The 23608-nt window shown below is 44.9% G+C and overlaps 1 long non-coding RNA gene across 1 annotated transcript; it reads right to left on the bottom strand.

The window, feature by feature from the left end:
- Nucleotides 1-12193: 12193 nt before the first annotated feature.
- LOC140001982 (uncharacterized) lies at nucleotides 12194-14069 on the bottom strand. Its single transcript, XR_011807816.1, has 3 exons — nucleotides 13865-14069; nucleotides 12429-12607; nucleotides 12194-12329 (listed from the first exon to the last, which is right to left on the bottom strand). It is a non-coding gene; the product is annotated as an uncharacterized lncRNA (long non-coding RNA).
- Nucleotides 14070-23608: the final 9539 nt, after the last annotated feature.

The raw sequence follows: 23608 nt of genomic DNA on the forward strand, positions 1-23608 counted from the left end.
AAGCCCTAACCCTAAAAATCCTCGAAACCCCTACAGACATAACCCAAAATATTTACCACACTAAACACCTGAAGACCTATGCCTAAAACTCCTAACCCAATAAATTAAGACGTTCAAATCCCAAGCCCACAAAATTAAGACGTTCAAATCCCAAGCCCAAAAAACATGAATCTCAAAACCTAAACCCAAAAACTAAAACCTAAAAACCCAAAAACCTAAACCCAAAAACGCTCCAAACACTAATCCAAAAAAATAAGACGCTCAAAGCACTAACACAAAATATTAAGATGCTCAAAACCCTAACGCAAAAAATTAAGATGCTCCAAACCCTAACCCAAAAAATTAGGACACTCAAAACCCTAACCCTGGAGAACCTAACCTGAAAAAATAAATAAATAAATAAATACATAAATAAATGAAAATATAATTTAAAAACCCTAACCCTAAATAATTGACCAAAAAGAAAATCCTAAGACCCTAACCCTAAAAAACCTTTCAACACTACAACCCATAAACTCTAAAACCCTAACACACTAACCCTGAAAAACTTAAAACCTTAACCCCCAAATCCCTAAAATACTAACCGTTAAAAATCCAAACCTAAACAACTTAAAATCCTAAACATAAACCCTGAGAACATTTACCCTGAAACCCAACGCTAGTGCCCTAACCCTGAAACCGTAAAAGCGTCAAACAATCTTTGGAAAATAACATAGGCTCAGGAGAGGATCTCACTACGCTTACCCTGATTCTAACCCTAACCCTAACCCTAACCCTAACCCTAACCCTAACCCTAACCCTAACCCTAACCCTAACCCTAACCCTAACCCAAGCCCCATGGACCCCCCCCCCGGTGCGCCCCGCAAATTTGTCCTCCCGGCAACCGCACCCCGCACACTTGGTTCCCCCCTCTTTTTGGTTCCTCCCCCGGTGCGCCCCGCAAATGCGTCCCCCCGGCAAGCGCACCCAGCACACTTGGTTCCCCCTTCATTTTGGTTCCCCCCACCCTGTGCGCCCCGCAAATGCGTCCCCCCCGCAACCGCACCCCGCACACTTGGTTCCCCCCTCATTTTGGTTCCACCCACCCTGTGCGCCCCGCAAATGCGTCCACCAGGCAACGACAACCCGCACACTTGGTTCCCCCCTCATTTTGGTTCCCACCACCCTGTGTGCCCCGCAAATGTGTCCCCCCGGCAACCGCACCCCGCACACTTGGTTTTCCCCTCATTTTGCTTCCCCCCAACCCTTGGGGTTCCCCCAAGCCCCATGGACCCCCCCCCCCTTGGTGCCCCCCCCCAATTTTGTACCTCCCGCCGTCCTACCTGTGCCCGCAGCAGCCGCTCGCACTCCGCCAGCGCCTCCCGCACCCGACGCTGCATCTCGGCCAGGTGGAGGCAGGCGCTGGGGGGGGGGGAATAAATTGGGGGGGGTCAATTTGGGGGGGGTCTGGGGGCATTTGGGGGTCTGGGGGCGCATTTAGGGGGCGGAGGGGACTGGTTCTCACCTGTAGGACTCGGCGTCGAGCCCCCCCGGGGGCAGCTGCAGGGCCAGGATGCCTGGCGGGGTGCGGGGAGGGGCATGTCAGCACCCCCCAGACCGAAACCCCAAAACCGCTGCCGTTGACCCCAAGGTGGCCGCTGGTGATGCCGGTAGGGCCACGGGGCGCCCCGCGGGCCACTGGGAGCGGAAGACGGGCATGAAGCTGCCGGTGGACGGCGGCCACGCTAAAATGCTAGGTCAGCCGCGAGTTGGGGCTCTGGGGGGGGCACCCCATAGGGTCACATCCCCCCCAAAACCCCCCCGGCCCCATAGAGACCCCCCCCAGCCCCACAGATCCCACCCCAAACCCTGTAGGTGCTCCCCCAAACCCTACAGGCACCTTCTCCAGATGTTCCCCACAACCTCCCAGCCCCACAAGTACAATGTGTCCGGGCGGCGCTGCGCTAAAATGTGTCCGGGCGGCGACGCGCTAAAATGTGTCCGGGCGGCGTCGCGCTAAAATGTGCCCTAACCCTAACCCTAACCCTAACCCTGCATTTCCAGGCATGCTCTGGGCACCCAACATGGCCTCCCGGAAGCCTGGTGCCGGAAAACTGTATTTACCAGCATTCCTTGGACAGCCGGCACAGCCAATCACGGGCCGAGTTTTCAAGAATTACATTTACCAGCACGCACTGTAACCCTAGCCCTTACCGCCTTTACAAAAAAGCCTCAAGCCCTAACCCTAAAAATCCTCGAAACCCCTACAGACATAACCCAAAATATTTACCACACTAAACACCTGAAGACCTATGCCTAAAACTCCTAACCCAATAAATTAAGACGTTCAAATCCCAAGCCCACAAAATTAAGACGTTCAAATCCCAAGCCCAAAAAACATGAATCTCAAAACCTAAACCCAAAAACTAAAACCTAAAAACCCAAAAACCTAAACCCAAAAACGCTCCAAACACTAATCCAAAAAAATAAGACGCTCAAAGCACTAACACAAAATATTAAGATGCTCAAAACCCTAACGCAAAAAATTAAGATGCTCCAAACCCTAACCCAAAAAATTAGGACACTCAAAACCCTAACCCTGGAGAACCTAACCTGAAAAAATAAATAAATAAATAAATACATAAATAAATGAAAATATAATTTAAAAACCCTAACCCTAAATAATTGACCAAAAAGAAAATCCTAAGACCCTAACCCTAAAAAACCTTTCAACACTACAACCCATAAACTCTAAAACCCTAACACACTAACCCTGAAAAACTTAAAACCTTAACCCCCAAATCCCTAAAATACTAACCGTTAAAAATCCAAACCTAAACAACTTAAAATCCTAAACATAAACCCTGAGAACATTTACCCTGAAACCCAACGCTAGTGCCCTACCCCTGAAACCGTAAAAGCGTCAATCAATCTTTAGAAAATAACATAGGCTCAGGAGAGGATCTCACTACGCTTACCCTGATTCTGACTCTGACCCTAACCCTAACCCTAACCCTAACCCTAACCCTAACCCTAACCCTAACCTAACCCTAACCCTAACCCTAACCCTAACCCTAACCCTAACCCTAACCCTAACCCTAACCCTAACCCTAAACCTAACCCTCTAACCCTAACCCTAACCCTCTAACCCTAACCCTAACCCTAACCCTAACCCTAACCCTAACCCTAATGGCGGATCTAACCCTAACCCTAACCCTAACCCTAACCCTAACCCTAACCCATTTTGTACATTTGTGATGATTTAAAATCTATTCTGCAAAAGCTTATTTGAAATGAATATATAAAATGAATAGATAAACAATGTAGGAAAAAATCTCTTTAAATGCATGTCTTTATCAGTTTGCTTTCATGTGATTGAACTTTGTGAAACTTGAGGTATTATTTCCACTTTGGCTCTTCTGCTTTATGGTAAAATTCCCTCAGCGTATTTTTTATATTGTTTTATAAACCTCACAGTTAAAACATTTTACAGTGTATCTGTATGTATATGTGTGTGTATATATATTAATAAAGTTTTTTTAAGATACCTTAAGACCGGTATTTTTAATAATAAAATAATACAGTATTATTGAGACCAGTAAGAACAAGCCAGCAAAGAAATGGCCAAGTAAGCAGAATATGGTATTTGTTTACACCTACAAAAAGGAATTTAAGGCATTTTTAGATATTTAAGGATATTTATAGGAATAAATTGTAGGACCTCCTTCTTCTACAGTAAAAGTAGAATAATATTACAATAACTATTAATTTAATGGCATATTCGAAGTAACTATATCCTGGGGCATACCAAGTGTGTTTATACGCTAAGGGCAGAGTGCAGTGAATAGTGACTTGTTTTGTTGGATTCCTAACAAATGTGTTCAGTTCTGTGACCTATTAAATCGGTACTTATGTTCTTTATGGTGTTGCTCTAAATCAGTCTGTACTATTAGAATCAAGAGTGAAATAACACAAGGGAACAGATTTTACTTTATTCTGAATTGACTAAGTTTTGGGGAGCAGGATAAATAGAAAAGATTATACTATATGGCCATGTTTAAAAATTATCCAGCATTTTACAGGAATTGTTTTGATATTCAGGTGTTCTTATCCAACTCTGACCTCTCAATTACGATTCTGCCTGTCTTGAAACGGTACGGTGACAGTTTTGATAATGAAAAGCTGTCTAGTCATCAGTGTCTACATGTACTATTTCCGTACGTCATTTTGCAGCAGCTTAAAATATTTCCTTGTCAGTTTTTTTAGCATAGCTTAGTGTTCTCCTCATGTCATCATAAGAAAAGGAGCATTGAATAAACATGTTGAAGATGAGATTTTTTTATCTGAGTTTAAAATTGCTCAGTGTCCTGTTTTCCTTTGTTCTCAAGGGAATAGGCCTTGTTTTAATACCACAAGTGCTGGTAATATCAGAATTCTTAGGAACTTGGGTGAGTTTTGTTCGCGGTTTTACCTGATTTTTGCATCACATGCCTAGAATATACCCAGTTAGTACATTGTTCTCATGGTTGCACAGCATGAGGCGCATATAAAACCCTCAAAAGCTATAAATCAATGATTTAGTTTTCCATGAGCCAAGTGCTGTGATTAAACTTTTTAACTATTTTCTTTTACAGTTTACTTAAAGATTTTCCTGGAAGACTGCAGTAATGAACGCTTTTTCCATACTTTGGCTGCATTGCTTCAGAATCGCGAGCTAGACATTTCGATTTTGGAAAGGATTTGTTTTATATTACAGAAACTCTCCGAAATAAAGTAATCCTTTACTACCGTTTTTCTGTTAATTGCCATTAGATCACTGAACTTGGGGACCTTTCTCTTTTTTTAAAAGCGCATCTCTGTTTTGACGTTCATTTGCTCCAATACAAATAATGCTGGACTTTCATTGTTAGCAATTATGTTTAAAATGTTTGTCACAGATCTGTAAGATGAATCTCTCAATTTGCCTATATATCTGTGTAGTTCAGAATATGAACTAAAAAATAACTAGCCTAAAGAACATATATTCCTCATTTATTTAGATGACGAGAATGCTTAGAAGAAAACCCTTCTTTTCTTCCCCCTGACCTTCGGTTTTACTGAGTTACTTGGTAAAAATGTCCTCTGAAAATTGTTTTGTATGTGACTTAAATTTCAGTTTTGTCAATTTTCATCTCTATTAAAACAAACAAACAAAACAAACAAAAAAACAACACACGGTTTAAAGTCTTGAGCCATTTAAGACTTTGGGGGAATGTTAACCTTTACAGAATAGGTTTCTGTTGCTTACTGGTTACTAATTTATTATAACAAAGACCTTCAGCATGTCAGTGGTAGAATGCTGCTGAGTTCTGTTGATGTGCATTATTTAATGGGATTGTTTCATTTATAAAAGCAGGTATTTACACTAAACTGTTGCTTACATTAGAGTTAGTTATTTACAAAACTGAGGGTTTTGTTTGATTTTTCTTAGGAACAAAACTGAACTCTGGGGGAAAAAAAAAAAAAAACTTCCTGTAAAATACTCTAATTTAAATCATATTTTTCATCGGAAATAAACTAAAAGTGTACTCAGAAATCCAGATTTTTTAATTTGTTTAATTAAAAGGCAACCTCACAGGTGGTGCCATAAATCTTAAGAAATGAACCTTGAAATATTCTTTAATTTTTTTATCCTTGGTTTTGTAGTAGTTCATTACTGTATTTGCCTCGATGTTATTGTGGATTTTCTGTACACATCCTGTTTCTGAAATCTTGCTTCTCACTGGGGAAATTTTTTACAGGTTTTCCTTGATCTTCCACTGTACTACATGTAAATACCATTTAGTCAAGAGAAAGCATAGTTCTTGATGACTTTTGTCAAGATTTTTCTTACCATGCATTGATAACTTTCTGCTTAGAGACAGAGTTATGTGAAGCTCCCAATATGTTTTTTTTTCACTGAAAGATAATAAATCTGTAAAATCTTTACTGTAAAGTTGAAACTTGTTAATTATCTTATGTCACTTATTCTATGTTAAATCTTTTGCAGAAGCAATAAGAATATGTTTGAATTACTTGCGCTTCGCCAAACCATTGAAGGACTGCAAGGAATAGAACATCCACAAGGCTTTCTTGTCACCATAAACGCCAAAGCAATTCTACATAATTTGGGAGTGGCATAAATGCCTAGCAGTATCTTTCAATCAAATTGTTGTTCTGGGTGAGGTATGCCAACTCTCTTTTGTTCTTGAAAAAGTGTTTATTTGTTTTAGTGTTTTCAATAAATTTGTTGACCAAACCCTCTGTATTCTGTAAGTTACTTTGTATCATGTAGAATCGTACTGGTATTTCCCTCATTCACGAATAGGTGTGGTGGTTTTACCGTGCTGGGCAGCTAAACCCCACAACTGCTCTCTCACCCCCCCCCTCCTTTAGATGAGGAGGGGGAGAAGTAAAGCAAAGAACAACTCACAGGTTGAGATAAGGATAATTTAAGTAAAGGGAAATAATAATTAAATAAAGATTATTATGAACTAAACAATTTAACTAAGGGGAAATAAAAAGGGAAAGGGGAAAAGGGAGGGGGAAAGGGAAAAATAAAAAGAAGGGAGGAAAACAAACAAATAAAATAAATGAAGGCTATGTGGAAGTGCAGAGGAAAGAAATTACTCTCTGCTTCCCACAAATGAGCCATGATTGACCACGTCCTTGAAGCAAGGCCTCAGCGCACGCAGCCGGTGTTCAAGAGGAGGACCGACGTTTTCCCAAGGAGAGCCCACCCCTCCCCTCTTCTTCCTGTTTCCACCTTTTATTGCTGAGTGTGACGTGATATGGAATATCCCTTTGATTGGTTTAGGTCAGCTGCCCTAGTGATGTTTTTCTCCTCACTTTTTGCCCGCCCCCTAGGAGAGTTAGAGTAAGGCCCAATGCTGTGCCACTGCTGCTCAGCAGTAGACACGACACTGGTGTGATAACACTGCTGTTCCAGCTACGAGTACAGAGTACGGCACTGTATGGGCTGCTGCCGGGAAAGTTAACATTCCAGCCAGACCCAGTACAACCTCCACCCCTTATTCCATAACATTTGTGTCACACTCAGATCCCCATATTTTAGCATACAAGCATTCTCATCATTATTCCTGGTCCTTTAACAGGACAGGAATAATAGGCAGGCGAATCTTTTCATTCCATAGGTCTTTCCTGGAAAATGTTCATAAGAACTGTTGATGATTAGGTCTTCATCTGCCAAAGTGGCCACTCAAGGCAGGTGGAGTTGGATGTCTGGACGCCAGCACCAGCTTAGCTCAAGTCCTTGTTGCACTGCCCGGCTCCTTGCAACGTTGACCTGTCGTTGATCCTACAGCATCTTCCTACAACATATAACTTAGATTACAGATTAGTTTTCTCTCAGTGTCAAATCTCCTTGAGGCACACACTTGATATCCCCATTCTTTTGCATGACCCACCAGGTGTACCCTGGTCCTTGGGCGAAGACAATCCCACGAGTGGGTTTGCCTTTTCCCGAGGCAGGAGCAACCCACACTGCCTTCCCCATCCACCTTCCTACATGCACTACGGGAACTTTAGCTCCTTTCACAGTGTGTAGGGGTTTTGTTTCGGCAGGACCAGCACGGCTGTCAGACCCCCTATTGTTAACTAGCCAAGTGGCTTCTGGTAGATTTGTGTCCCATTGTTTCCACGTCCCAGCACCTAATGCTCGTAACATAGTCTTTAACAGTCCATTGTACCTCTCAACCTTCCCAGAGGCTTGTGGGTGATAAGGGATGTGGTACACCCACTCAATACCATGCCTGTTTGCCCAGGAGGTAACAAGATTGTTTTGGAAATGACTCCCATTGTCAGACTCAATTCTCTCTGGTGTACCATGACGCCACAATACTTGTCTTTCCAGGCCCAAGATAGTGTTTCGGGCCGTGGCATGGTTTACAGGGTATGTTTCCAGCCACCCAGTAGTTGCTTCTACCATGGTGAGTATGTACCGTTTGCCTTGGCGGGTTTTTGGAAGTGGTCCAATATAGCCAATTTGCCAGGCCTCACCATATTGAAACCCTAGCCATCTCCCCCTGTTCCAGGGAGATTTTACCTTCATGGCTTTCTTGATTGCAGCACAGGTCTCACACTCATGGGTAACCTGTGTGATAGCTTCAATGGTCAAGTCCACCCCTCGATCACGAGCCCATCTCTAAGTGGCATCCCTCCCCAGATGTCCTGATGTTTCATGGGCCCATCGAGCTACAAACAGCTCACCCTTACGTTCCCAGTCTAGGTCCACCTGAGCCACTTCAATTTTCGAAGCTCGATCCACTTCTTCGTTGTTCCGATGTTCTACAGTAGCGCGACTCTTGGGCATGTGGGCATCTACATGACGTACTTTAACATCCAGGTTTCCTACCCGGGCAGCAATATCTTGCCACAGGGTAGCAGCCCAGATAGGTTTACCTCTGCGCTGCCAGTTGCTCTCTTTCCATTGCTGCAGCCACCCCCACAGAGCATTTGCCACCATCCATGACTCAGTATAAAGATACAATACTGGCCAATTTTCTCTTTCGGCGATATCTAGGGCTAGTTGTATGGCTTTTACTTCTGCATACTGACTCGACTCACCTTCCCCTTCCATGGCCTCCACAACTCGTCGTATGGGATTCCACACAGCAGCTTTCCATTTCCGATGACTCCCTATCACACGGCAGGATCCGTCAGTAAACAACGCATACCGCTTTCTGTCTTCTGGCAACTCATTGTATGGTGGTGCCTCTTCAGCACGGGTTACCTCTTCTGTTGGTACTCCGAAATCTCTGCCTTCCGGCCAGTCCATAATCTCTTCCAGGATTCCTGGGCGATTGGGTTTTCCCATTCGAGCCCGCTGTGTAATTAGCGCTATCCACTTACTCCATGTAGCATCAGTTGCATGGTGTGTAGTGGGAATTTTCTCTTTGAACATCCAATGGAACACAGGTAACCGCGGTGCCAAGAGGAGCTGTGCCTCTGTACCCACAACTTCTGAAGCAGCTCGAACACCCTCATATGCTGTGAGTATTTCTTTTTCAGTTGGGGTGTAATTGGCTTCTGATCCTCGATAGCCCCGACTCCAGAAGCCCAGAGGTCGGCCTCGAGTTTCTTCTGGGGTTTTCTGCCAAAGGCTCCAGGTGAGGCCATGCTCCCCAGCTGCAGTGTACAGTATATTTTGCACAGCTGGTCCAGTACGGACAGGCCCAAGGGCTACTGCACGAGCTATTTCTTGTTTGATTTTTTCAAATGCCTGTTGTTGCTCAGGGCCCCACTCGAAAGAGTTTCTCTTTCGAGTCACTCGATACAGAGGACTCACAAGCTGACTATAGCCTGGCACATGCATTCTCCAGAATCCCACGAGGCCTAGGAAAGCTTGCGTTTCTTTTTTGCTAGTTGGCGGAGACATTGCTGTTATTTTATTGATCACATCCATTGGAATATGGCGACGTCCATCCTGCCATTTTACCCCCAAGAACTGGATTTCCTGTGCAGGCCCCTTGACCTTGCTCTGTTTAATGGCAAAACCAGCTTTCAGGAGAATTTGGATTATTTTCTTCCCTTTCTCGAAAACTTCTTCTGCTGTGTTGCCCCACACGAGGATGTCGTCAATGTACTGAAGGTGCTCAGGGGCTCCCCCTTGCTCCAGTGCAGACTGGATCAGTCCATGGCAAATGGTAGGGCTGTGTTTCCACCCCTGGGGCAGCCGATTCCAGGTGTATTGGATGCCCCTCCAAGTGAAAGCAAACTGCGGCCTGCATGCTGCTGCCAAAGGGATGGAGAAAAATGCATTAGCAATATCAATTGTGGCATACCACTTGGCTGCCTTTGACTCTAGTTCGTACTGAAGTTCTAGCATGTCCAGCACTGCAGCACTCAGTGGTGGCGTGACTTCATTCAGGCCGCGGTAGTCCACTGTTAGCCTCCACTCGCCATTAGACTTTCGTACTGGCCATATAGGACTATTAAAGGGTGAGCGAGTCTTGCTGATTACTCCCTGACTCTCCAGTCGGTGAATCAACTCATGGATGGGAATCAGGGAGTCTCGGTTGGTGCGATATTGCCGTCGGTGCACCGTTGTAGTAGCAATTGGTACCTGTTGTTTTTCAACCTTCAGCAATCCTACAACAGAAGGGTCTTCTGAAAGGCCAGGCAAGGTAGACAGCTGCCTAATCTTCTCTGTGCTCAAAGCAGCTATGCCAAAAGCCCACCGGTATCCTTTTGGATCCTTGAAGTACCCTCTCTTGAGATAGTCTATGCCAAGGATACATGGAGCCTCTGGGCCAGTCACAATGGGATGCTTTTGCCACTCATTCCCAGTTAGACTCACTTCAGCTTCCAGTACAGATAGTTGTTGGGATCCCCCTGTCACTCCAGAGATACAGGTGAGTTCTGTCCCTTGCTAGCCTGATGGCATTAAGGTACATTGTGCGCCAGTGTCCACTAGAGCTTGGTATTCTTGTGGTTCTGATGTGCCAGGCCATCGGATCCACACAGTCCAATAAATCCAGTTATCCCTCTCCTCTACCTGGCCAGAGGCAGGGCCCCTCTAGTCCTGGCTGGAGTGTCTGCCACTTAATTCTTGCAAATGAGAGGCAGAGGTCCCTTCATCAGGGTCAAGAATAACATCAGCTCTTCTACTGCCTCTGGGGTACTGCCCAATAGAAACCGGAGCAGCATTTCTCTTAGGAGCCCCTCTTCTTGCTGCTGTATTTCCTTTCAGTTCACGTACCCGAGCAGCTAGGGTTGAAGTAGGTACACCATCCCATTTCCTCATATCTTCCCCATGGTCACACAGATAAAACCACAAGGTGCCACATGGTGTACGTCTTGGGTACTCTCTCTCTTGAGCAGGCAAATGCTGATTCTTAGTGGCTGAAGTATCACTCTGTCTAAATGAGGGGGAATATACTTGTTCCACGAGCTGGTCAAGTCCTTTAGACAGTTTCTCCACAGCTGAGACACAGGACTGTAGCGGAGCAGAGAGATTGTCTTCATATTTTTGAAGCTGGCAGGACAGACAGATCATACATTCTTGGTCCCATCCCCTCATCCCAGTTAATTACTGCCAGGGTACTGGCATGTGCTGGTGGTGCACTCCGCACAAATTTATGCCACATGGATGTTGTGCACTGGACTTCATCGGGGTCTTGATGTGTCTGGGCATTGTCCGAATCACTATACATCATCTCCCGCACAGCTAATTCCCGCAGATGCTGGAGACCTTTATCCATAGTGGTCCACTTGCCTACGTGATTATACAATATCTTCCTTATGGGGATATCTTTCTCTCACAGCTGCCAGGAGTCGTCTCCAGAGCCTGAGGGCCTGTGCTCGTCTCCCGATTACCTTGTCAATTACCCTTTCTCTAGAGAGAGATCCCAGCTCTTAAAAACGAAAGATTCACTTTCTTTTTTATTTGCCAGGTTTACAGGTTTCTCATCATCTGCTGGTAAACTCTGCCCTATATGAATGTTGCCTGTGGTGGAATCTCGCTTCAAATCAGCTGATGGAGCTGGTACTTCTTTAATGGCAGGGACTAAATCGGTAGAGCTGGTAACTTCATCGTCCTGAGAAGTTGAATAAAGAGTAAATTAATTAAAAAATCAGCAACAACTTACCTGTTAACGGAGCTTCATGAAGATTTTGTGCTCTCTGATAGCTCTCTGACCTAGAGTCTGCTCCATAGCTTTCACCAGGCCAGCGATGAGATGATACATTCCAGTTGGAATTATTGCGTTGCATTTTTTGCATCTCATTCTATTAAGACAGTGTTTCAATTAAGATAATGTAACTGCATATACAGGCATTTGTAGAAGAAAGCATAAGGAGCAATACCTACACTAATTACAATCGTGTTCAAGCTCTGAAAAAAAAATCAAGAGGTGGCTGCTGGAATAACCCAAGATCTGTTTATGCTATACAATATGCTGGGAGTGTTTCCTAAAGCCAGAAACAAAAATCCCAGAACCAACTGGATGATACCCAAGCTGATGAGAAAAGAACTTTCTGCACACACAGTCCTTGGAAGGTTTGCCTCCATACCCCTGACTGAGTCCCAAATCGGGGTTTTTAGGCAACAAGTGCACTCATTTTGCACTCATTTTAGGTAGATGTTTACCGAAGATATTGTCACTGAGTTACGTGGTGGCCTAGCAAGCAAGCATTAGTTCATGCTAGGATCACTGAGTCCGAACAGCATCCCACCAGGCTCTTTGCTTTTCAGTATAGAGCTGTTTGCACACTGGCAACGGTAAGAACTGAGGCTGATGTGCACTGTAGAGAGCGTTAAACTTCTCTTGCAATTTTAAGTTGCTAGTGAATACCACTCCAAGCAGAAATACCTATTTTTGTAAAATTAAAAGATAAACAAATAAAAGGTATTAGATAATAAAAACTCTTAAACTGCATAGTACATCTAAGAACTGGGAAAATTTACTTACTGCAAGATCTAACAGGCAAATGGATTCAGGAGCATCTGTCTCTAGTCTTGATGTTTCTTGGGGCAAGTGAAAAATTTGTTTTAGCCATCTGCGCACTGGGGGGAATGCTGACATCAAGATCCACTGCAAACAAAGCCACACGAGGTGCTGGAGACTACCATTGTGCATTCGAACGGCACCTATGCAAAAACAAAGTTGTAGGAAGTTAATACCTGCATCCTAGTTGGGAAGACTTGTATCTGATCAAAGCCAGATTTCGTTAAATGAAAAGTAGAGTTTTAGTATATATATCACACTGAAGGAGCTTCCTAGCAGTCTCTTCCCATCTTTTTGCCTCCATCTAAGCTGGAAATAAGCATTTTAAAAATAAGACATAGCACAAAGTGATTTCAGCATCTATTTATATTATATAAATATCTTCTGAAGAAGCAGCATCCACTTCATGGAGTGCACAAGCTAAGTGTATTATGGAGATAACATTTCCACTGAAATGCATAAGGATTTTAAATTTTAGCCTCTTCATTTCGAGGCAGCAGATTAAACTAATGTATTAAACCGGAGTACTGCAGTTTTTCTAGTTCTGTAATGCTCGTGAAATCTCTGTCTTCAGCAAAGTTAAAATAACTTGAACACAGTTTCTAACTTAAAGCCAGACTTTTTTTTGGCAATTATGTTTTTGCACTTATTTCCTTATCAGGGAAGATCTGCAGAGGCTGCATGCAATACACACAGACTTTCGTTGTTTTAAAACACATAACAAAAAATACCATAAATAAACTGCTTATGAGAGGTTGTGGTAGTATAAGCTTTTAGTTATTTAAGATAAAGGACTGTAAGCCTTATTGTCTAAAATTACCTAAGAGAGTTAGGTAGTATGCACAACAGATTTAACAGCCTAAAAGTTTCTAAAAATTATCAGCCAGGTAAAAAACTACTAGTACTCTAACCTTATTACACCAAAATTCAAAGCCAGACTTCATCATCAAGTCAAGTTCCAAAAAGGAGAAGTTTTTACTAGTTTGCAACTCCTCCTAAAGTTACTTTTTTTGTGTGCTCATAAGCCTGTATTCATAGGTCGCATAGGAAGACAGACCTGCCTTCCCATTGACGCTTACCGATGTCCAAACACAAAGAGCTAAACAGGCAGCAGCAAATGAAAATGGATCAGAACAGACTAGAGAACACAGAAAGGATAGAAGTAGGGAAGTATGTGACAGATTCTTAAGAACCAAGCATAACAATACTGCTTCTCAGCAACATGTTACAGCATAAATTGGAACTCCTTACATATTCACTCCTCTTTTGGAGTGATTAGGGCCATACTAGCTGTTCAGTGTTGCTATCTGTCTTCTTACTGCAATACGAAGTATTTCTAGAAGAACCTCTGGTACAGACAGTCATGTTTATGCTGAGTTTCAGAGAGTAACACCTCTTACCAACATCATATTTATGAAGTTCCGCTAGCGCTGGTGCTTGCGTACTGACATTTCCGATATCCTCTGTACCAAGGAAAGACCTCTCTCTGGAAACTCCACTCTTGAAGAGATGATCAAACAGTGCAGATGAACCACTTTTGTTTGCCAAAGATTCCACTACCTTTGTCAGGAAGTCTTCCTTGCCGTGGCTCAATTTCAGCAGCATATGACCTAGAAAACAGAAACATCACATAGATAAAGAGTGAACTTCACTAAGGAAAGTAATATTTGATACAGTGGGCTGTATCAAATATTACTTTCAGAAATTCAGAAATTACTTACAGAAATACCTATTTTATCACTGAGTCCTTACTATAACAAAAAGATGAGCTGATCTGCATTGAACGTGGCGACAAAGTTGTTTACCTTTAAAGCTTCCACTTGCTGACAGATCATTTGGAGTAGAGATCTCTGATCTTCTGCCCACTGAGGGGGAGTTTTAGGAGAAAACTGGGGAGTGGAAGAAAAGTTCATTTAATCTTTTGAATTTTTATTCAAATCTAACACTTCCCTAAAATAATATCTGGCTAATGTACCTTGTAGCTCTTAGTCGGTGAGACAGAGAACTTATCAGACAACGGAGTGGAATGTTTCACTTCTGATACTACAGCTGGTGACAGATCGTTTCTGAAGGCAAGACTTCCCTCTTCATCATTCTCTCCGAGTTCCTGACTCACTGCATCCAACATTTCCCTCACGGTTTCAACAGATACCGGCAGCTAGAAAGTTATTTGAAAGGCAAGTCATGATTGCATTCTTCCTCAGAGGAGGAGACTACGTTTTGATCTCTGGTTGAACAATTCACAAGGTTTTCATTACAGAAACACTGTTTACTCAGCAAAGCTCTAAATTTTTTCGGGATTTCGGAATGGATGCCTCAGCTCTGCCCCCTTCTTACTTGTCCTGGTTTCGGTTAGAACAGAATTAATTTTCTTCCTAGTAGCTGGTGGAATGCTGTGTTTTGGCTTAGGATGAGAAGAGTGCTGATAACACCCCGATGCTTTAATTGTTGCAGAGCAGTGCTTATACTAAGCCAAGGACATCTCAGCCTTTTGCTCTGTCCTGCCAACGGGCAGGCTGGGGGTGCAGTAAGAGCTGGGAGGGGACAGACCCAGGACAGGTGACCCAAACTAGCCAAAGGGGTATTCCATACCATCTGACGTCATGCTAAACAATATATAGGGGTGGCTAGCCGGGGGGAGGGGGCCGGACTGCTCGGGGTGAGGCTGGGCATCGGTCAGCGAGTGGTGAGCAATTGCATTGTGCATCACTTGTTTGTACATATTATTATTATTTCCCTACTATCACCATTGTATTATTATTGTTATTATTGTTATTATTATTTTGTTATTATTATTTTCCTGTCTTATTAAACTGTCTTTATCTCAACTCACGGGCTTCACTTTCCATTTCTCTCTCCCGTCCCAGAGAGGGAGGGGGGAGGGTGAGCGAATGGTGTTTAACTGCCGGCCGGGTTAAACCACGACAGTCTTTTTGGCGCCCAACGTGGGGCCCGAAAGGTTGAGATAACGGCAGATCTGACCAGAGTGTGTTAAACTAAAACTGGTGTAAGGATTAGACCTGCATAATAGTCACTTGTCATAATGCTGATTGCTTTAATCTCAACTCTGCTGCGCCTGTTTTCCAAATTGAGTATTATAGTACATTATTTTCCGTATTTGCTCTCTGTCGTGTTGTTTATCCTCTCCGGGCCCTGGTTTCAGATCATTATGGTACTGTGTGTTGTAGCAATGGCTTATGAGACGATGAAATATGTGGTCATGACTCTAACTTGTTATTTGTATTCAGTAACATCGTCGACTCTGTACTTTGGAAACTGTATCTTGGAAACTATTAGCAATTATTCCTATTGTTTTTTTCCATTAGGGAGTCAATCTGTGGAGGGGAAAGGGGAGGATATTTTTCCTTACTTGCTTACTCTCCCTTTCTCCTTCACCACCCCTGTATCCTCCTGGATCACTTTGCCTTCCTCCTTCACCACCCTCTTATCCCCTGAGCTTGTCACAATAGCTCTCCAAGATATTGAATATTCTTGGGATACTCAGACCACCATAGTCTTGTTGTTCTGCCTCCTGAATGCACTTCAGGTTCTGCTTAAAGTTAAACAATTACTTAGGAAGCTCATCCGGAGATCTGCCCGGAGGCAGTATAGTTGTGGGTGGCAGGGAGTATGGGTGGATATGGGCAGGCATCTAGAGCAGTTGGCACCCCCAGTGTGTTGGAAATTCACCCCTGAACAATGGCAAAATCCTCAAAAACTGGCAGAATGCTTGAAAAAAAGGTGTCATGATTCTGGCAGTTCCAAAGTAACACAAATCATTGTAACGTGCTGGGGCCTGGCTCATGCCTATCGAGCTGCCATTGATACTGCTATCAACTTAGTGACAGACCCTGCGGCCACTCCAAGCCCTGTGACAGATCCAACGGCCACTGTGACCCCTACGGTGGACTCTGCAGCTGCTCCAGTCCCAGTTCCTGCAACTGCTCCAGTCCCAGCTCCTGCACCCGCTCCGGCTCCAGCTCCTGCACCCGCTCCAGTTCCAGCTCCGGCTGCTACTCCAGTCCCAGTTCCTGCAGCCGCTCCAGCTCCAGCTCCTGCAGCCGCTCCAGCTCCTGTGGCTGTGTCAGAGAAACGAGCTGTAGCAGTGCAAGTTGACCCTGCAGAGGGTATTCCAACCTCTGTGGCAGACCCTGTAACAAAGTCAGAGAAACGAGCAGTAGCAGTGCAAGCTGCCCCTGTAGAGAAGGTGAAAAAATGGTATAGAGAGTCAGGTCGTTTAGAACGCAGAGAGTCTTCTGCCAATCCAGGTGAGGCTTCTGCCAAAACTAGGTATAGAGATGACGAAGATGACGACGATGCTGGGCCATCAAGGATTCAGGAGGAGGAAGATGAGGATGTCGAAAAATCAACAGTAACTACCCGAAGCCTAAACGAGCGCGAGCTACGAGATGTGCGAAAAGATTTTGGTCGCTGTATAGGTGAGCAGCTTGTCACCTGGCTGCTCCGGTGCTGGGACTCTGGAGCCAATTGTGTGGAATTAGACGGCAGGGAAGCCAAGCGGCTGGGATCCCTTGCTCGAGACGCCGGCATTGACAAAGCAATTGCAGATGGAGCACAATCCACCAGCCTCTGGAGGCGTCTCCTCTCAGCTGTGAGGGAAAGGTATCCCTTCAAGGAAGAACTTTTATGTCTACCAGGCAAGTGGACCACTATGGAGAAGGGAATCCAGTACCTGAGGGAATTAGCCGTACGGGAAGTGATTTATGAGGATCCAGACCTCAGACAAACATCCAAAGACCCAGATGAAGTCAAGTGTACACGACCCATGTGGCGGAAGTTTGTACGGAGTGCACCATCATCATATGCCAGCTCATTGGCAATAATGGCCTGGAAAGAGGATGAGGAACCCACAGTGGATGAAGTGGCTAAACAACTCCGGCAGTACGAAGAAAGTCTCTCCTCTTCCTTACAGGCCTGCGTCTCAGCTGTGGAGAAACTTTCTGAAAAGGTTCACCAACTTGAAGAGAATCTATCTTCCTCCCCACCTGAACCAACCAGTGTCCAACGACCGAAAGAGAACACCTGGGAGAAAACACTTTCTGAAAAGTTTCACCAACTTGAAGAGAGATTATTCTCCTCTGTACCTGTACAGAGCAGTGTCTCAGCTATCAGGGGTAGGCGTTCATCTACACAAGGAAGACGGTATGGTGGGTACTCACCCCGTGCCACCCTGTGGTTTTACTTACGAGACCATGGAGAGGACATGAGAAAATGGGATGGAAATTCTACCGCGACCCTAGAGGCACGGGTACGTGAGTTGCAAAAGAAAACAATCAGGAAAAAGGGATTCTCTGAAAAGTTTGCTGCTCCAACTTCCAGCAGACAGTCCTTCAAACACAGAAACGAAGAAGATTCTGACCAGGATTAGGGGGGCCCTGCCTCCAGCCAGGGGGAGGAAAGGGACAATCGAGTTTATTGGACTGTGTGGATTCGATGGCCTGGCACGTCACACGCACAGAAGTATAAGGCTTTAGTAGACACCGGTGCACAATGTACTATAATGCCATCGAGCTATAAAGGACCAGAGCCCATCTATATTTGTGGAGTGACAGGGGGATCTCAGCAATTGACTGTATTGGAGGCTGAAGTAAGTCTGACTGGGAATGAGTGGGAAAAGCACCGCATTGTGACTGGCCCGGAGGCTCCATGTATCCTTGGCATAGACTATCTTAGAAGAGGATATTGCAAGGACCCAAAAGGGTTCCGGTGGGCTTTTGGTATAGCTGCCTTAGAGACAGAGGGCATTAAACAATTATCTACCTTGCCTGGTCTCTCAGAGGACCCTTCTGTTGTGGGGTTGCTGAGGGTCGAAGAACAGCAAATGCCAATCGCTACCACAACTGTGCACCGGCGGCAATATCACACTAACCGAGACTCCCTGATTCCCATCCATAAGCTAATTCGTCAATTGGAGAGCCAAGGAGTGATCAGCAAGACCCATTCACCTTTCAATAGTCCCATATGGCCAGTGCGAAAGTCTAATGGCGAGTGGAGACTAACAGTGGACTATCGTGGCCTGAACGAAGTGACGCCACCACTGAGTGCTGCAGTGCCGGACATGCTGGAACTTCAGTACGAACTTGAGTCGAAGGCAGCCAAGTGGTACGCCACAATTGATATTGCTAATGCATTTTTCTCCATCCCTCTAGCAGCAGAGTGCAGGCCACAATTTGCCTTCACTTGGAGGGGAGTCCAATATACTTGGAATCGGCTGCCCCAGGGGTGGAAACACAGCCCTATCATTTGCCATGGGCTGATCCAGTCTGCGCTAGAGCAGGGGGAAGCTCCTGAACACCTGCAGTACATCGATGACATTATTGTGTGGGGTGACACAGCAGAAGAAGTTTTCGAGAAAGGGAAGAAAATAATCCAAATTCTCCTGAAAGCTGGTTTTGCCATTAAACAGAGCAAGGTCAAGGGGCCTGCACGAGAGATCCAGTTTTTAGGAATAAAACGGCAAGATGGACGTCGTCAAATCCCAATGGATGTGATCAACAAAATAACAGCTATGTCTCCACCAACTAACAAAAAAGAAACACAGACTTTTCTAGGTGTTGTGGGGTTTTGGAGAATGCACATCCCAAATTACAGTCTGATTGTAAACCCGCTCTACCAAGTAACCCGTAAGAAGAATGAGTTTGAATGGGGCCCTGAACAACGACAAGCCTTTGAACAAATCAAGCAGGAAATAGTCCATGCAGTAGCCCTTGGGCCAGTTCGAACAGGACCAGATGTAAAGAATGTGCTCTACACTGCAGCTGGGGAGAATGGCCCCACCTGGAGCCTCTGGCAGAAAGAACCTGGGGAAACTCGAGGTCGGCCTCTGGGGTTTTGGAGTCGGGGATACAGAGGATCTGAGGCCCGCTATACTCCAACTGAAAAGGAGATATTGGCAGCATATGAAGGAGTTCGATCTGCTTCGGAGGTGGTCGGTACTGAAGCGCAGCTCCTCCTAGCACCCCGATTGCCGGTACTAGGCTGGATGTTCAAGGGAAGGGTCCCCTCTACGCATCATGCAACTGATGCTACATGGAGCAAGTGGGTTGCACTGATTACTCAGCGGGCTCGAATAGGAAACCCCAGTCGCCCAGGAATATTGGAAGTGATCATGGACTGGCCAGAAGGCAAATACTTTGGGATATCATCAGAGGAGGAGGTGGGTCGTGCTGAAGAAGCCCCGCTGTACAACCAGTTACCAGAGAATGAAAAGAAATATGCCCTGTTCACTGATGGGTCCTGTCGTATTGTGGGGAAGCATCGGAGATGGAAGGCTGCTGTATGGAGTCCTACGCGACGAGTTGCAGAAGCTGCTGAGGGAGAAGGTGAATCGAGTCAGTTTGCAGAAGTGAAAGCCATTCAGCTGGCTTTAGACATTGCTGAACGAGAAAAATGGCCAGTTCTCTATCTCTACACTGATTCATGGATGGTAGCAAATGCCCTGTGGGGATGGTTACAGCAATGGAAGCAAAACAACTGGCAGCGTAGGGGCAAACCCATCTGGGCTGCTGCATTGTGGCAAGATATTGCTGCTCGGGTAGAGAACCTGGCTGTGAAAGTACGCCACGTAGATGCTCATGTGCCCAAGAATCGGGCTACTGAAGAACATCAAAACAACCAGCAGGTGGATCAGGCTGCTAAGATTGAAGTAGCTCAGGTGGACCTGGATTGGCAGCATAAAGGTGAGTTATTTATAGCCCGATGGGCCCATGACACCTCAGGCCATCAAGGTAGAGATGCAACATACAGATGGGCTCGTGATCAAGGGGTGGACCTGACCATGGACGCTATAGCACAGGTTATTCATGACTGTGAAACATGTGCTGCAGTCAAGCAAGCCAAACGGTCAAAGCCTCTTTGGTATGGAGGACGGTGGCTGAAATATAAATATGGAGAGGCCTGGCAGATTGATTACATCACACTCCCTCAAACTCGCAATGGCAAGCACCACGTACTTAACAATGGTGGAAGCAACCACCGGATGGCTGGAAACATATCCTGTGCCTCATGCCACCGCCCGGAACACCATCCTGGGCCTTGAAAAGCAAGTCCTATGGCGACATGGCACCCCAGAAAGAATAGAGTCAGACAATGGGACTCACTTCCGAAACAACCTTATAGACACTTGGGCCAAAGAACATGGTATTGAATGGGTGTATCACATCCCCTATCATGCACCAGCCTCCGGGAAAGTTGAACGATACAATGGCCTGTTAAAGACTACCTTGAAAGCAATGGGCGCTGGGACGTTCAAAAACTGGGATACGCATTTGGCAAAGGCCACCTGGTTAGTCAATACTAGGGGATCTACCAACCGAGCTGGACCTGCCCAATCAAACCTGTTACGTACTGTAGATGGGGATAAAGTGCCTGTAGTGCATGTAAAAAATATGCTGGGTAAAACAGTCTGGGCTACTCCTGCCTCAGGAAAAGGCAAACCTATTCGTGGAATTGTTTTCGCTCAGGGACCGGGATACACTTGGTGGGTGATGCAAAAGAACGGAGAGGTCCGGTGTGTACCTCAAGGAGATATAATACTGGGTGAGAATAGCCCATGAACTGAATTGTACCATGTTAATTAGTATATTATACTGTATGTTATCACTACCATGATTACTATAGGTGACTAATTAGAATGTATGGAAAAGAGTGTAACCTGAGCATGACATAAATGGTATGGAATAAGGGGTGGATAGATGTCCTGGTTTCAGTTAGCACAGAATTAATTTTCTTCCTAGTAGCTGGTGGAATGCTGTGTTTTGGCTTAGGATGAGAAGAGTGCTGATAACACCCCGATGCTTTAATTGTTGCAGAGCAGTGCTTATACTAAGCCAAGGACATCTCAGCCTTTTGCTCTGTCCTGCCAACGGGCAGGCTGGGGGTGCAGTAAGAGCTGGGAGGGGACAGACCCAGGACAGGTGACCCAAACTAGCCAAAGGGGTATTCCATACCATCTGACGTCATGCTAAACAATATATAGGGGTGGCTAGCCGGGGGGAGGGGGCCGGACTGCTCGGGGTGAGGCTGGGCATTGGTCAGCGAGTGGTGAGCAATTGCATTGTGCATCACTTGTTTGTACATATTATTATTATTTCCCTATTATCACCATTGTATTATTATTGTTATTATTATTTTGTTATTATTATTTTCCTGTCTTATTAAACTGTCTTTATCTCAACTCACGGGCTTCACTTTCCATTTCTCTCCCCCGTCCCAGAGAGGGAGGGGGGAGGGTGAGCGAACGGCTGCGTGGTGTTTAACTGCCGGCCGGGTTAAACCACGACATTACTTTTACACTGTGAGTGTAAATATATGTGGTTTGATCCTGCTAGGATCTATTTCTTTAGTCATCCTCAAGAACTGAGTTCACAAGTCATCAGAATTCCTTATAACATACACCTGATTGTTTTATACCGTTGAGTTCTGTTCATGCACACCTGTTTTATTTTTCCCTTTTCTATTGAAAATGCAGTTGCTCAGGAATTCCTGATGGTACTGTGTTACCAACTACACGTGTTTGTTTTTTCCTTTTTATACTAGTGACTTACACAGATTTTATGTAATTACATCATAGCAAGCAAAATTTCCTTTCCTGTTTATGGAAAACTGGTTGCTTCAAAACATCTTTCCAGTGTCATCAATAAAGGCTATGTTATTAAGACTTGTATCAGCTCTCTTCAATGAGTGTTTGAGATGGATGGAAAAGCAGCAAGGCAGCCTTTCTTCCCTATGCTTCTACCTGTGCCTATGTAAATACTTCCTTATCCTGATTTAAAGGAGACACACACCTAACCTATGTATGCACTTTAGTTATTAGGTTTAAGACAGAAACTGCAGTTTGCTTCGTAATGAACAACTTGGTTCTTCTGGCTGTTTTCTGAATCGGCACAGTCAGGAGGTTTTCCTAAAGAAAATACCTTGTCTGAGTTTAAAATGCGTACCTTCCTACCACATCTTTCTCTCTTGTTTTCAATGTAATGCGGCTTTCACCTCAAGCCTATAGTTTAGTGCTAGGTAAGGTCTTTTTGATTGTTATTATTTGTTATTATTGTATGTAGTTATTCAGTGCAGTAACAGTTCAGTAGCTGAATGCAGTCCTTACTGTGTTCATGACGAGAAGCCCTCTTCCCCCCCAAAAAAAAGTTTATATAACTAGCCTGATAACACCGTTGGGATTTCGGACTGTGCCATGGGTTCGGGAGACCACTCTCAGCAATACTTCCATTAAATTGTAATTCAGTTCTTCTAGTTTTTTCATGCTCCGCTGACCGTATGCGCAGCCCTACTGTGGGTGGAAACAGCCCCTGACCCCAAGGGGTATGGCCTGCCTTGTGTGGTTATATCCCAGAACGTGGCAGCCTCGTTTGCACCTCCTCCAGGCTCCGCAGTAACCCTGTGGCCCGAACTCCATGGTTTTTGCTGTGTTTCCACGTTCTTGATCATGAAGACTGCGCTATCGTGCAGTAGCACCAAGGTGGTGGTCTCTGTGTCATTAACAGGAGTGTAAGTGTTTCAGACCCCACTACGTAGCACTAAGAGCATCCAAGGGTTCCGGGGTTCAAAGCCTGCTCCGTCACAGAAATATTTCAGAAGGATGGGGCTGCTACAGGCCAGGTAGTCCAAACATTTGCTCAAGGCAGGTCTACCTTCAAAGCTGCCCCAACAGCAAAAGTCATACCCAGCCAAGTTTTGAGTATCTCCAAGGGAGATCTCACAAGCCTCTGTAGGCAATATGTCACAGTGTTCAATCACCCTCCAGGTGTTGGTGGTTTGTTTTTTTTTTCTGTATTCTTATTATTGCAGTCCTGTCTCCAGTGGTGGGTTGCCCAAATTCACACTGCTCCCTCGGGAGTTGTCTTCAGAGTGGACTATCATTGAAATAATACCCATGGAGTTTGTCATCAAGGGCATTATGAAAAGCAGCGCAAAACAGGGAGGGAGCTAGCAATTAGACAATTAACCTGGACAATTGCCGGTCTAGTGTTGAAGCTGACTTCCTGGCCTGTCAGCATTATAAATATTTCACCTAGCTGGACATGCTTTCTTTAAAGAGGCTGAGTTTATTATTGTTGTTTGAACCGTGACCCCTACTAGGTCTCTCAAAGAAGGCTGTGGGCCTGGGATTT

The sequence above is a fragment of the Anas platyrhynchos genome, chromosome 3 (assembly GCF_047663525.1).
Source record: "Anas platyrhynchos isolate ZD024472 breed Pekin duck chromosome 3, IASCAAS_PekinDuck_T2T, whole genome shotgun sequence".
Classification (NCBI taxonomy): domain Eukaryota; kingdom Metazoa; phylum Chordata; class Aves; order Anseriformes; family Anatidae; genus Anas; species Anas platyrhynchos.